Source organism: Myxine glutinosa, chromosome 13, assembly GCF_964187855.1.
Source record: "Myxine glutinosa chromosome 13, kmMyxGlut1.1, whole genome shotgun sequence".
NCBI lineage: Eukaryota > Metazoa > Chordata > Myxini > Myxiniformes > Myxinidae > Myxine > Myxine glutinosa.
The window spans coordinates 17892037-17907444 of record NC_136273.1 but is presented as its reverse complement, the minus strand read 5'-3'; the positions used below and the strand labels follow the sequence as shown (position 1 = coordinate 17907444).

Sequence of the window (15408 nt, the reverse complement as noted above, 5' to 3'; positions counted from 1 at the left end):
ATGAAAGTTGCCCTTTATAGAACGAAATGAATTCTCAAACGCCTGTAACTTCAAGGCCATTGAGTCTCTCTCACGCCTTTATCTCCAATCTAACTCATCATATGATTTCATTTTTATCGATGGTTTCAGACTCGGTGTCAGCAATAATTGAGAACATTCCACACACGCGGGAAAATGCAGAGATATATTTTAAAAAATCGCGTCATGGTGTATCATACACCGCCCAACATGACACCGACGGCAATGTGTCAATATATATTAAAAATTCGCTTTTGCTTTTCCGTTAAGATATATTACTTTTTCGTTTGATGACAGTCGTCACAAAAACGTCAACAATGATGCCGATAAAGCGCGGCGTTACGCGCGCTGCTTGTGAGCAAGGAGGAAGCGGACAAGCGGTAACATATAAACGTCTTTATTGTAAGACTACACTGTAACACTGAACCCCTCCGGGCTGGTCGCCCGGTGTATATCATGAGGCCACGCCTACCCCTCGGGCGTGGCCACCGCCCACTTGGTGCGTGGAATGATGTCACCACGCCAGTGGGCTTTTGTGTCCGCCACACGCGCCCCCCCAGAATTCCCGCGCACCTGGAGGGCCAGTTTGTGGGGCAGACGAATGACCCGGCCGAAGCGCCCCCTGGCGATCGGCGGCGTCCGGGGTGCAGGGATACCAGGTGGGATGCCCCTGGCTGCCCCTGGGATGGGTGCAGGACCGGGGGGCGCCGTGGCGGCGGGGCTGGGCGGTGCCGGGGGTCCGCCCGCAGGAGGGCGGCCCCGACATGGGGGTCGGGCCACTGGCGGTGGATGGTCCACATCGAGGTGGGCCGGCTTGAGGCGGTCTACCGAAACGCGGTCAGGAGTACCGCCGATGTCCAGGGTGAAGTGCTTCGCCCCGGTCTCCAGCACGCGGAAAGGCCCGTCGTACGGGGGCCGCAGTGGTGTCCGATGGGCATCGTGGCGGACGAAGACGTACTCCGCCGTGCGAAGCTCCGGGGCGACGTGCGTCGGTGGGTGCCCGTGGCATGCCGTTGGCACTGGGGCGAACCTCTGGGCGGTCTCTTGCAGAGCGGAGCGCTGCTGTGCCGCGGACCATGGTGCCGTGGAGTCGGGGAGGAACTCGCCCGGCACCCGCAGCGGTTGCCCGAAGACCAACTCCGCCGCGGATGCGCGCAGGTCCTCCTTGGGCGCCGTCCGGAGGCCCCGCAGGACCCAGGGGAGCCTGTCGACCCAGCCGCCGTCGCGGAGGGTGGCCCGGAGCGCGGCCTTCAATGAGCGGTGAAATCGCTCACACAGGCCGTTAGCCTGGGGGTGGTAGGCCGTGGTTCGGTGCAGCCGGACCCCGAGCCCCTGCGCAACCGCCCCCCAGAGCTCCGAGGTGAACTGGGGGCCGCGGTCGGATGAGATGTCTGAGGGGGCGCCGAACCGGGCGACCCAGGTGGCGATGAAAGCCTGCGCGACATCGGCCGCCGTTGTCGACGCCAAGGGCACGGCCTCCGGCCACCGGGTGGTGCGGTCCACCATGGTGAGGACGTGGGTGAAACCCCGCGAGGGGGGCAGAGGTCCCACCAGGTCCACGTGGACGTGGTCAAACCGGCGTTCCGGCACCGTGAACGGGGCCAACGGGGCCTGGGTGTGCCGGTGCACCTTGGCGCGCTGGCACGCGAGGCATGTCCTGGCCCAGCCGCGGACGGCCTTCCGGAGGCCATGCCAGACGAACTTGTCGGCGATCAGCCTTTGGGAGGCCCTCGCGCCCGGGTGGGACAGGCCGTGGATGGCGTCAAACACCTGGCGCTGCCAGCCCGCGGGCACAATGGGGCGAGGACGCCCGAGGGAGACGTCGCACAAGAGGGCCGCGCCCGCGCCGTCGAACGGCACCTCGGTGACGCGGAGGCCCGTGACGGCGGTCCGCAAGGCCTGGACGTCGGGGTCAGCGGCCTGGTCCGCTGCCATCCGGGCATAGTCGATGCCGAGGTGGACTGCGTGGGCGACGGCCCGGGAAAGGCAATCCGCCACCGGGTTGTCCTTCCCCGCGACGTGCTGGATGTCCGTCGTGTACTCGGACACGGCCGAGAGGTGACGCTGCTGCCGGGCCGACCACGGCTCGGTGACCTTGCCCATCGCGAAGATCAGCGGCTTGTGGTCGACGAAGGCAGTGAACGCCCGGCCCTCGAGCAGATGGCGGAAGTGCCTGACCGCCAAGTGAAGTCCGAGCAACTCGCGGTCGAAGGTACTGTAACGGCGTTCGGGCGGGCGAAGCTGCCGGCTAAAGAACGCCAGCGGTTGCCAAGCTCCACGCACCCATTGCTCGTGCACCGCGCCCACCGCGTAGTCCGAGGCATCGGTGGTGAGGGCGATCGGTGCATCGGGCGCCGGGTGCGCGAGCATGGTGGCGTTAGCCAAGGCGAGCTTCGCGCCCGTGAACGCCGTGTCCATCTGCTCGGTCCAGGTAACGTCGCCTTTGCCCGGCTTACCTCGGAGAGCTTCGTGCAGGGGGCGCAGGAGCTGGGCAATACGGGGCAGGAACCGATGGTAAAAGTTCACCATGCCCAGGAACTCCTGCAGCCCTCTGATCGTGCGGGGGCGCGGAAACCCCTTCACCGCCTCCACCTTGGCCGGCAGGGGGACGGCTCCGTGCCTGGTGACACGGTGCCCCAGAAAATCGATTGTGGCGGCGCCGAACCGGCACTTTGCGGGGTTCACAATCAGGCCATGCTGGCCCAGGCGTTCGAAGAGCGGGCGGAGGTGGCGTAGGTGCTCTTCGCGGGACGCGCTGGCGACGAGGATATCGTCCAGGTAGACGTAGACAAAATCCAAGTCGCGCAGGACGCTGTCCATCAGTCGCTGGAACGCCTGAGCCGCATTCTTCAGACCGAAGGGCATGCGCAGGAACTCGAAGAGTCCGAATGGCGTGATGACCGCCGTCTTCGGGACGTCCTCCGGCCTGACGGGGACCTGATGGTAGCCGCGTATGAGGTCCACCTTCGAGAAGAAGGACCTGCCCGCCAAACGGGCGGAAAAGTCCTGAATGTGGGGGACGGGGTAGCGGTCGGGAGTCGTGGCGTCATTGAGACGGCGATAGTCCCCGCACGGTCGCCATCCCCCGCCGGGCTTCGGCACGATGTGCAGCGGCGACGCCCAAGCGCTCTCTGAGCGCCGAACGATGCCGAGTCGCTCCAGGGTAGCGAACTCCGCTTTTGCCACCGCCAGCTTCGTCGGCTCGAGGCGGCGTGCCCGGGCGTAGACCGGTGGCCCGACGGTGGGGATGTGATGGGCCACCCCGTGCTTGACGGCCCCCGCCGAGAAGGTGGGCCGCGTGAGGGCCGGGAAGCCGGCGAGGAGGCGGGTGAATGCGTCCGCTGCCGGAAGCGTACAGACCAACGTGGTCGGAACCGAATCGTTCGGCAAGCCGCTTGGCAAGCCGCTCGTTGAGCTGGGCAACGCACATGCGAGCGAGCTGAACGTCTCGGCCTGGACAAGCCGTCTGCGCTTGACGTCGACCAGGAGCCCATTAGCGCACAGGAAGTCCGCGCCAAGCAGTGCCATGGGCACGTCGGCGGTGACGAACGTCCATCGGAAAACCTGCCCTCCAAACCGCAGAGAGAGGCAGCGTTTTCCGTACGTACGGATGGGCGTCCCGTTCGCGGCAAGCAGCGCGGGGCCCCCACCCGCGGCGTGCTTGTCTGACGTGCCGGCGGGAATGACACTCACCTGTGCTCCCGTGTCGCACAGGTAACGGCGCCCGGAGAAGGTGTCCGTTATGAACAGCAGGCTGCTCGAACGGCCGGCGCTCATCGCCACAATTGAGCGCCGGCCCGGGCGTTTCCCGACCCGTTGAAGGAGCACGGCGGATGACACCGCCGAGCTTCGTGGCCGAACTTGGCGTGGAACCAGCACCAGGTGGTGGAGCTGGAGGAGCGCGGCTGGCTCCGCCAGGCCGGTGGAGTCGACGGGTTTCCCCGCGGTGGCGGTTTTCGCCGCGGCGGTGGGCGGGGCGTGGCGGCGTTCACGAGGTGCGTATCAGCATGCTGCTGAACCTCAGCGTGCTGTAGATGATGATGCTGTGGAACATCAGCGTCGAAGGCCGTGACGGCCACGCCAACGCTCGCCCGCGTGTCCGAAGCGGCGAAGTACTTGTCCGCCTCGGCCGCCAATGCTCGGGGTTCCGTTAGCCCGGTCCCGGCCAACGCGAGGCGAACCTGCGCTGGAAGTTGGCGACGGAAAAGCGCCCGGAATAGCAAACCGGGGGCTTCGTCGCCCAACAGTGACAGCATATGGTCCATTCGGACCGACGGGCACGTCTCACCGAGCTCGGGGAGATCCAGGAGGCGGTCGGCCCGTGCGTCGTCCGTGAGGCTGAACGTGGCTAGGAGTAGCCGCTTGAGTGCCTCGTACTTGTGGCCGTCCGGTGGGTGGCGAAGGACGGACACAACTCGAGCGGCCGTGCCGGGCCCGAGGGAGGCGACGACGTGGCAATAGCGCGTGTCATCGCCGGTGAGGTGCCGAAGCTGAAATTGGGCTTCGGCCTGGACGAACCAGACTTCGGCCTGAGCCTCCCAAAATTCCGGAAGTTTGACGAAGTCGGCCATGGCGATGGCGTCGCGTGTGGAAGGATCGCTCCGGCAGATCCAACGTCGAGGGTCACCAGTAAAGCGCGGCGTTACGCGCGCTGCTTGTGAGCAAGGAGGAAGCGGACAAGCGGTAACATATAAACGTCTTTATTGTAAGACTACACTGTAACACTGAACACCTCCGGGCTGGTCGCCCGGTGTATATCATGAGGCCACGCCTACCCCTCGGGCGTGGCCACCGCCCACTTGGTGCGTGGAATGATGTCACCACGCCAGTGGGCTTTTGTGTCCGCCACACCGACATATATTTCTTCGTTTTTATTTCGGTCAACATTATTAGCCGGAAGTAAAATATGTTTCAGGAAATTACCGAGATATTTCTTCGTTTTTTTTATTAGTTATGTGCGCATACACTTTAAATAGGTTTATTTGAAATCTTTAATTTTCCACAAACATTCCACACACGCGGGAAAATGCAGAGATATATTTTTAAAAATCGCGTCATGATATATCATACACCGCCCAACATGACACCGACGGCAACGTGTCAATATATATTAAAAATTCGCTTTTGCTTTTCCGTTAAGATATATTACTTTTTCGTTTGATGACAGTCGTCACAAAAACGTCAACAATGATGCCGACATATATTTCTTCGTTTTTATTTCATTCAACATTATTAGCCGGAAGTAAAATATGTTTCAGGAAATTACCGAGAGATATTTCTTCGTTTTTTTTTTATTAGTTATGTGCGCATACACTTTAAATAGGTTTATTTGAAATCTTTAATTTTCCACAATATAATTTACTTGCCATTTATCATTTGATGATTACGAGACACTTCCTCTTGAGGATCGCGACAATTCATGCGCTACGTGGAAAGGAAACTTCTATTTCCAAAATGAATGAGACGATCGATGAAGAACGCAGACGAACAGGATGTAGCAAGAAAGCGAATCGAATGAGACGGGCGAACGAGTCCATCGACGAACGTCAATGCAAACTTGCGGGGTCACCCGTGGGAATCCCACGGGCATGGATGTGTGTGACATTTCGACATATTGAGTTAGATGCTGCACATTCATTTTTACAAAATGGTTATTGGCAAGTCATCAGATCCAGAAATGGTGGAATGAACACAATTTATTTACGCGCAAGCACGAAAGCAAGACGGCCCGATTTCCGATTCCGACGGGCGAGACGGGCCGATTTGGAGCAAGAAAAAGAACGAGACGGGAGAAAAACGAGAGAAACGAGACGGGGAAAGCCGATTGGAGAGGCGAGTGAGGAGCGATTGGAGAGGAGAGTGAGGAGCGATTGGAGAGGCGAGTGAGGAGCGATTGGAGAGGCGAGTGAGGAGCGATTGGAGAGGCGAGTGAGGAGCGATTGGAGAGGCGAGTGAGGAGCGATTGGAGAGGCGAGTGAGGAGCGATTGGAGAGGCGAGTGAGGAGCGATTGGAGAGGCGAGTGAGGAGCGATTGGAGGGGCGAATGAGGAGCGATTGGAGAGGCGAGTGAGGAGCGATTGGAGAGGCGAGTGAGGAGCGATTGGAGAGGCGAGTGACGAGCGATTGGAGAGGCGAGTGAGGAGCGATTGGAGAGGCGAGTGAGGAGCGATTGGAGAGGCGAGTGAGGAGCGATTGGAGAGGCGAGTGAGGAGCGATTGGAGAGGCGAGTGAGGAGCGATTGGAGAGGAGATTGAGGGATTGGAGAGGAGAGGAGTGTGAGGGATTGGAGAGGTGAGGGATTGGAGAGGAGAGGAATGTGAGGGATTGGAGAGGAGAGGATTGCTAGGTGGAGAGAGGAGAGTGTCAGGTGGAGAGAGGAGAGTGTCAGGTGGAGTGAGGAGAGTGTCAGGTGGAGAGGAGTGAGGGGTCACATATTATGTGAAATAAATAAATTGTGTTCATTACACCATTTCTGGATCTGATGAATTGCCAGTAACCATTTTGAATGTGCAGCATCTAACTCAATATGTCGAAATGTCCCACGGGTGACCCCACTATATTTCTTCGTTTTTATTTCATTCAACATTATTATCCGGAAGTAAAGGTTCACATGTTCATTTCACGTGTGCAAAAACAAACTCCATTTCACGTGTGCATGGACATGAAACACAGACGGGAAATTGCTAAGAGATATTTCGTTCGAAGCAATTATACACCGCCCAAATAAAATATTTCACCGATACACCGAGCGAATTTCAGCGAATTTCAGCGAATTTCACCGAGTTTCAGGAAATTACCCAGAGATATTTCTTCGTTTTTATTTCATTAGTTACTAGCAGAAGTACTCAGCGTTGCCGGGCGGGGGAGGGGGGAAGGGCACGTACACTTTAAACATGTATATACATGTGGGATATATACATGTGGGACGTGTGTGTGTGTGTGTGTGTGTGTGCGTGTGTGCGTGTGCGTGCGCGTGCATATATATATGTGTATATATATGTCTGTGTGTGTGTGTGCGTCTGTGTGTGTGTGTGTGTATATGTGTGTGTGTGTGTGTGTGTGTGTGTGTGTGTGTGTGTGTGTGTGTGTGTGTGTGTGTGTGTGTGTGTGTGTGTGTGTGTGTATGTATGTATGTGTGTGTGTGGGTGTACATGTGTGTATGTGTATATATATGTGTGTGTGTATGTGCATATGTGTATGTGTGTGCATGTGTGTCGGTGTACATGTGTGTGTACACATGTGTATGTGTGTGTATATATATGTGTGTGTCTGTATGTGTGTCTGTATGTGTATATATATGTGTGTGCATGTGTGTGGGTGTACATGTGTGTGTACGTGTGTGTATGTATGTATATGTGTGTATGTGTTTGCATGTGTGTGTGTGTATGTGTATATGTGTCTGTGTGTGTATATGTGTATGTGTGTGCATGTGTGTGTATCCATATGTGTATATGTGTATGTGTATATGCATGTGTCGGTGTACATGTGTGTGTACGTGTGCGTGCATGTGTGTGTGTATGTGTATGTGTGTTTGCGTGTGTGTGTATATATGTGTGTGTGTATGTGTATATGTGTGTCGGTGTACGTGTGTGTGTGTGTGTATGTGTGTGTGTGTGTGTGTGTGTGTGTGTGTGTGTGTGTGTGTGTGTTTGTGTGGATGTGTGAATAAGAGAGAGACCGAATTGTGAGATACAGAAATGAAAAAACGAGGTGTGTGTGTGTGTGTGTGTGTGTGTGTGTGTGTGTGTGTGTGTGTGTGTGTGTGTGTGTTATTGTGAAACAGGTGCAGCATCTAACTCAATATGTCGAAATGTCACACACGTCCTGCCCGTGGGATTTCCACGGGTGACCCCACTAGTGTTTATATATGAATCAAAAAGAAGATAATTGGTTTTCAGTCGTCCTTTCCGCATTGTGAGTTGGAGAGACGACCATGACGGCGGGGGGGGGGGGGGGGGTGGTTGGGTTGGCATTCCATCAAGCAGGGATTCAACCCATGTCCTTATAAAAGGTCTTGGTCATTATTTTTAACTGTGTGGTTTTTTTGTATACAAGATCGAGGTGTAAGAGCTAACATCAATCACACAAAACATACAAAAAAGGGAGCGGGAGACAAGATGGGGAGAGAGAGAGGGAAGCACACAAGTACAACAGCAGAGAACAGGGACAACGGAAGATCTGTGGGAGAGAGGGAGGGCTTGGGGGGAGGAGGAAGGGGAAAGCGGGGGAGGAGGAAGGGGAAAGCGGGGGGGGGGGTGTGGGGAAGTATAAAACACATGGACACTGCTGGAACTTTCAGGAAAGAAAAAAGTCGGTATTTCAAGAAAAAAAAATTAAAAAGTGGATTTGGGGTGAATTAACGGGGGTAGAAGAGATAAAGGTTTTTGGATGGGGGAAGATAAGAGATGGTGGTGAACAGCTGTTTTAAAGACCTGGGGGGGGAGGAGTGGGATTGAAGAGAGTGAGTTTGTTCCAGAGGCAGGAGCAAAGAGGAATGAAGGAGTGAAGGTGAGCAGATTCTTGATTTTGGCAATTTCACCAGAGGAGGATTACTGGCAGATCTTGTGCGACCAGTAGGAATATTTGGGGGACAGATCACAGATAGAGCTGGGGGGAGCTAGTCCGGATAGGAGTCGGTAGAAGATAGAAAGACCACCTACCTGCCTGCGGTGAGTGAGTGAAAGGCCCTTTGTTTTTTTGTTTTTTGTTTTTTTTTTGTTGTTGTATACAAGATCGAGGCTCGTGAAAGAGCTAACATTAATCACACAAAAAGACAAACCGACACACAAAACACAAAAAACAAGGGGAGCGGCAGACAACATTGGGAGAGAGGGGGAAGGACACAAAAGAGAGGGGGAAGAGGCGGAAGGACACAAACACAACATTTGAGAGCAGGGACATCGGGAGGACTTGGGGGGAGGTGGGAGAGGATTAAAACATATGAACACTGCAAAGACTCTGGGGTGAATTACCGGGGGTAGAAAAGATCAAGGTTTTCGATGGGGGACGATAAGAGATGGTGGTGAACAGCTGTTTTAAAGACCTGGAGGGAGGAGTGGGATTGAAGGGAGTGGGGGAGTTTGTTCCAGGGGCGGGAGAAAAGGGGAATGAAAGAGTGAAGGTGAGCAGTGAGCCTAGACTTTGGCAGTTTAACCATAAGAGGGTTGCAGGCAGATCTTGTGCGACCTGAAGGAATATTGGGGGGACAGAGCACAGAGAGAGCTGGGGGAGCAAGGCCGGAGAGGAGTCGGTAGAAGACAGAAAGACCACCAACCTGCCTGCGGTGAGTGAGTGAAAGGCCCTCGGCGTTGACTACATCGCAGGAGATTCCAATGATTCTGAAAGCTTTGGCCTCAACAGCGTGAAGCCGAGCAAGGTGTGAGGCAGGAGCACCAGCCCAGAGGGGGGAACAGTATTCCATTGAGCTGCGGATGAAAGCCTTGTATGTGGTGAGGAGCTCAGGTGGGCCAAGGAAGGACTTCGCACGACGGAGGATGCCCAGTCGGCGACTCGCTTTGGAGGCCAGCTTGGAAATGTGGTTTTCCCAAGAAAGATCATGGCAGATAGTGAGACCCAAAAGCTTGAGCGACAGAACTTCTTGGAGAGGATTGTTGAGAAAGTAGATGGGAGGGTTGTCCAGTCGGTCCTTTCGGAGAGACATTGTAAGAGTGTGAGATTTGTCAGGATTGAAAGACATGTTCCACTTGTTTGACCAGTCTGTGATTTTGTCCAGGTCTGCAGAGAGTGAGGAGGCTGCAGACTGCCGATCTGAGGGATGAGGAATGGAGCGACAGAGAGTAGAGTCGTCAGCAAAGAGATAGAGAGGATTTTCAAGAGAGTCAGAGAGATCATTGATGAAGACCAGAAAAAGCACAGGGCCCAGAACACTACCTTGGGGAACTCCAGCCTGAACAGGAAGAGGAGATGAGAGAAACCCATTCAGGGCCACACGTTGACTACGACCAGAGAGGAAGTCCGCCAGCCATGCGTGGAGATTTCCATGGATACCAAAGGAGGAGAGTTTGGAGAGCAGAGCAGGGTGCCAGACCGTATCGAAGGCACGTGAAATGTCAAGGGAGACAGCTCTAATTTCCTGTTTGGCGTTGAGGACCTCCATCCATTGTTGAGAAAGCAGAAGCAGCATGTCCAGAGTAGAGTGACCAGGTCTGAAACCAAATTGATGATCAGAGATCAAGCCATTGGAGAAGAGGAAAGATTTAATATCTGAAGCAATGATGGATTCCATGACTTTGCTGATAATTGGGAGAAGGCTGATTGGTCTGTAGTTGCTGGGATCTGTTTTTGCACCTTTTTTGTGCAAAGCGGTGATGTTGGCTGATTTCCAAGCAGATGGCAGATGACCTTGAGCAAAAGAGAGGGTGAAGAGAACAGAAAGAGGGAGTGAAAGAGCAGAAGAACATGATTTTAGGACCCGTGGGCTGATGCCGTCAGGACCAGTTGCAGAATCAGAGTCGAGGGTTGACAGAAACTTTTCCACCTTGTCAGGAGGAAAGGACACAGAGTCCAGGAGCAGCTGGGTACGACTGGGTACGGTGGGTACAGAGAGGGATGGGTTTGGGACACAAGATTTAGAGGCAAACACAGAGTTGAGGCATTCAGCTTTTTCACGTGCGGAATCAGCCGTTAAGCCGTTTGAGGTGAGGGAGGGGATGGAGGGGGAACAAACACCAGAAACAGATTTGACCAGACGCCACCAGGATTTGGAAGAGGGAGACAGATAAGAGAGTTCGGTCTTGAGAATGGTGAGATATTGTTTCCTGGCTCTCCTGAGGGTGGACACACACTTGTTTCGGGCTTTGTGAAAGGAAATGAGATTTCCTTCCGTTGGATTTGCTTTCCAGGAGACGAAAGCAAGTTGTTTCAGGGCAACAGCCTCACCACAAGATTCCGTATACCATGGACGGGAGGAAGGGTATGACAACTGAAGACGAGGTGGTATAAATCTGTGCATGAGAGAGAGCAATTTACTTTGAAAGAATTCCCAGGATGAGTTGATGTCAGAGGCGGTAGAGATGGGAGACCAGTCCAGATGATTGATGGCTGCTTGAAGACCGTGCCAGTTGGCCTGAGTGAAATGCCAGACTCGTCGACGCTGAGGAGGCTCTCTGAGAATGGTCAGAGAGATGTCCACTTTGACAAGCACATGATCAGATGAGCCGATTGGAGCAGAAGAAGAGTAGCAGACATTTTCAGGGAAGTTTGTCATAACCAAATCCAGAAGAGAAGATGCTCCGTTGACTGAGATCCGGGTCGGGAAATTGACAGATTGTGTCAGTCCCAGTGAGTCGCAGAAGTCCTTTGCTGAAGAGCCATGGCTGGTGAGAGAGGTACCCACACCCAGCCAACTGGCATGGTGACAATTGAAATCACCACATATGAGGAAGACAGAGTTGGGATGGGTAGATAGAAGTTGGTCCATATTATCAGACAGTGAGATGTAGATGGAGTCATCGCTGATTGGTGGACGGTACAACACACATATGAACAAAAGGTGGGAGCGAAGGGGAAGCCGTAGCCAAAGGTATTCCTGGGGGTGAGGTGGAGAGAGGGCAGTGGAGGGCGAGTGAGGAAGAGAGTTTTTTATAAAGATAGCAACCCCACCTCCAGGACGAGGCTCAGGTCTATCATACCGGAGGAGGGAGTAACCTGGGAGAGATACCAAGGCATCAGAGACATCATGAAGGAGGAAAGTTTCTGTTAAGCAGATCACATCTGGTTTGTCAGAAGCAACCTGTATGGAGAGGTCAGTCAAGTTTGAGCGAAGGCCCCGGATGTTTGAGGTCCATACCGTTAATGAAGAGGAAGGGGGAGCATCGGGTCCAGAACAGGGGGGGGGAGGGTTAGGGTAAGATGTGGAAGAGGAGGAAGAGGTAGGGAGAGCTGTTGAAGGTGTGTCAGAGATTTCAGAATAGCTTGGAGAAAGGGAAGAATGGGGCGGACAAAAGGTTTGATGGAGATTGGGTGAGGCACAGTGAGGTGTTATTTGAGGAGGGGGAAGAGCAAGGCAGAAGGTTTGGGGAGATGAAGGTGAAAGTTGGAAGGAGGAAGAAGCAGGGAGGATGCTTTGAGGAGGAGGGGTGAGAGGGGAGTCTAGGAGGGGAGGAGCGAGGGAGAGTCTCGGAGGGGAGGGGTGTGGGAGGAGTTTAGGAGGGAGGGGAGGGAAGGGGCAAGGGGGGAGATTTGAAAGGGATGGGTGATGGGTAGGATTTGGAGGGGAGGGGTGAGATTGGATTTTGAAAAGTGTACGATTCATGGGAAACGAACATTTTTTGCAAAATGAGTTTGAGACCTTCGAGTCAAAAATACGTTTGAGGACACTGGAGGAGGGATGGAGTTCTGGATAGTTTAGGGAATGTAGAAAGGAGGAACTGTAAGAGATGGTATTATATATCTTTTTTGGAATGAATAGATTTGGTGAGCAAGACGAAAGCATCCTTTTGTAGGAAAAGAAGAAAAGGGTGTTATAATATATGAGAGAAAATAGTTGTTCAGGGGAGAGATTATACATTTCTAACCGCGTGATCGCGAACGAAGAACGAACGAACAAAAAGAACAACAAATAAACGAATAAGACCTGGGAAGGAAATAGTTTTTTTGGGGTTTTTTTTTTTTTTTTTTTTTTTTTTGTGAGTACAGATATTAAACAAGGAGGTACGGGGTGAACGACTGGTACGAAACAGAGAACGAAAATAATTTCAGCGCATTCGACGAATCGCTGAGAGAAAAACAAACCACAAGGTCGGAGACGGTACGGTAGTCTAAGCCTACGAGTACTAGGCCGCAGAATACTCGATACCATTAACCGACGATTGTGTATACATGTACGAAAAATTAGCACCGAAATTTTTCCAAAAGATACGCTATAGGTACATACACCGAAAGATAGATACAGTCTCGACAAAAACACAATTGAGAAATATCACTTAGCTTCGAAAGCGTGAGCGCATGGAGCAGCTTCGAAAAGACGTGACCCTCGGAGTTAGCTTCATCGCGGGAGATTCCAATGATTCTGAAAGCTTTGGTTTCAACAGCGTGAAGACGAGCTTGATGTGAGGCAGGAGCACCAGCCCAGATTTCATTTCCCATTTTTTCATTTCATTTCACCAACCCATTTCACCCAGAGCACCATTTCAGCCAGCCCAAATTTCCCAGATTTCATTTGTCAGGTTGCGATCGGTGCAGCCATTTGTGTGGTACCCGGGAAAATAACGTTATGCGGGAGTCCAAAGCTGAAATTGGAAAAACAATGTAGCCTATTTTACTCCAGGGGGTCCCAGGATTACCCACCCAAAATATCGTTGCAATCGGTTCAGCCGTTTTTGCGGTACCTGGGAATGGACGGACAGATGGACATTTGGTGAATTATAGTAAGATGAGGTATTTGTCAGAATGACCCCTTTTACACAGTGAGCCACAGAGTGCGACCCCATTGTGGATGAAAGTAAAACATTTCGATAATTTAGAGAATGTATTTTAATCACAAGAACTGTTGCTTTCACATTGCAGACAGGTCAGTGGTCTCTCTGTTTTATACCATTTATTCTCTAACTTTGCTCCCTCTGCTTTCTTAGTCATGTGACCCTCCTCAGCAACACCACGATGCACGTGTTCTTGCAATATCGTCCATCTTGTTAAAACTACAAAATCCAAGCTGACTACACACCTCAACTCTTTTATTCCTCGATTCCAGAGTTGTCAACAAGCCATTTTTCTGAACTCGAGTCAAGGCACAAGTCATTTTCCTTCGACTCAAGTCACATCACAAGTCACTTTCCCTCGACTCGAGTCAAGTCACAAGTAACTTTCCCTCGACTCGAGTCAAGTCACAAGTCACTTTCCCTTGACTCCAGTCAAGTCACAAGTCATTTTCCCTCGACGTGAGTCGTCACAAGTCATTTTCCCTCGACGCGAGTCAAGTCACAAGTCACTTTCCCTTGACTCCAGTCAAGTCACAAGTCATTTTCCCTCGACTCAAGTCGTCACAAATTATTTTCCCTTGCCTGAGTCAACTCACAAGTCATTTTTCCTCGACTCGAGTCACAAGTCATTACCCCTCGACTCAAGTCGAGTCACAAATTATTTTCCCTCGCCCGAGTCGAGTCACAAATTATTTTCCCTCGACTCAAGTCAAGTCACAAGTCACTTTCCCTTGAATCGAGTCAAGTCACAAGTCATTTTCCTCAACTCGAGTCACAAGTCATTTTCCTCAACTCGAGTCACAAGTCATTTTCCTCAACTCGAGTCACAAGTCATTTTCTCCCGACTCAAGTCGAGTCACAAATTATTTTCCCTTGCCCGAGTCAACTCACAAGTCATTTTCCTTCGAATCGAATCACAAGTCATATTCCCTCGACTCAAGTCGAGTCACAAGTCATTTTCCCTCGACTCAAGTCGTCACAAGTCATTTTCCCTCGACTCGAGTCACAAGTCACTTTCCCTCGACTCAAATCGAGTCACAAGTCATTTTCCCTCGACTCGAGTCACAAGTCATTTTCCCTCGACTTGAGTCAAGTCACAAGTCATTTTCCCTCGAGTCAAGTCACAAGTCATTTTCTATTGACTCGACTCCCACTGTTACTTATACCTTGCTCTTCCATGAGCCTCCCTCCTGCAGAATAAAATGAAATGAAATATAGAATGAAATGAACGATATAGATTAGAGTAGATCTCGGTGCAGACAAAGATATTGTTATGAATTTTGGGGTAGGGATATATAGATTTAGGTAGATCTGTATAGGTATCATGCTTTGTCTGTTGTGGGCTAGAGCCACCTCGATGTAAATAAGTAGAGGACCTTTCGCCCGGTTCGTTTTGGTTATATTACGAGTTTACCTATTCAAAATTGTTTATTGTAGGTGTTGAGAAAAATAATCAATATTGTTGTTTTCGGATGATGTCATTTGTGATTATTACCTTCGCCACCAAAGGTGGATGGAGGTTATGTTTTTACCCCTGTCTGTTTGTCTGTGAACAAGATATCTCAAAACGTTTTGGATGGATTCGGACGAAATTTGGCAGAGAGGTAGCGAATGTGACATGGACGAAATGATTAGATTTTGGTGAAGATCCGGATTCGGATCCAGCTAGGAGAATTTTTAAAGTAATTCTTCACCATTGGGAGATAGGGCCAAAAACGATATATAGCAGAATATCTCAAAAGTTATGGATGGATTTGGACAAAACTTGGTGGACTGGTTGTGTGTGTGATAAGCACTAACCAATTCGATTTTGGTGAAGATCTGAATATGGATTCGGATACGAGAATTATTTAATTTTTAAGAGATTCTTCACCATTGAAGGATGGGGCTAAAACCGATACATAGCACGATATCTCAAAAAGTTATGGATGACTTATGACTAAACTTGGGG

At 51.9% G+C, this 15408-nt stretch overlaps 1 protein-coding gene across 1 annotated transcript in view; it reads left to right on the top strand.

Moving 5' to 3' along the window:
* Window positions 1–15408, top strand: part of LOC137438643 (32 kDa beta-galactoside-binding lectin lec-3-like) — a 73664-nt gene that overhangs the window by 13045 nt on the left and 45211 nt on the right. The window lies entirely within an intron of this gene.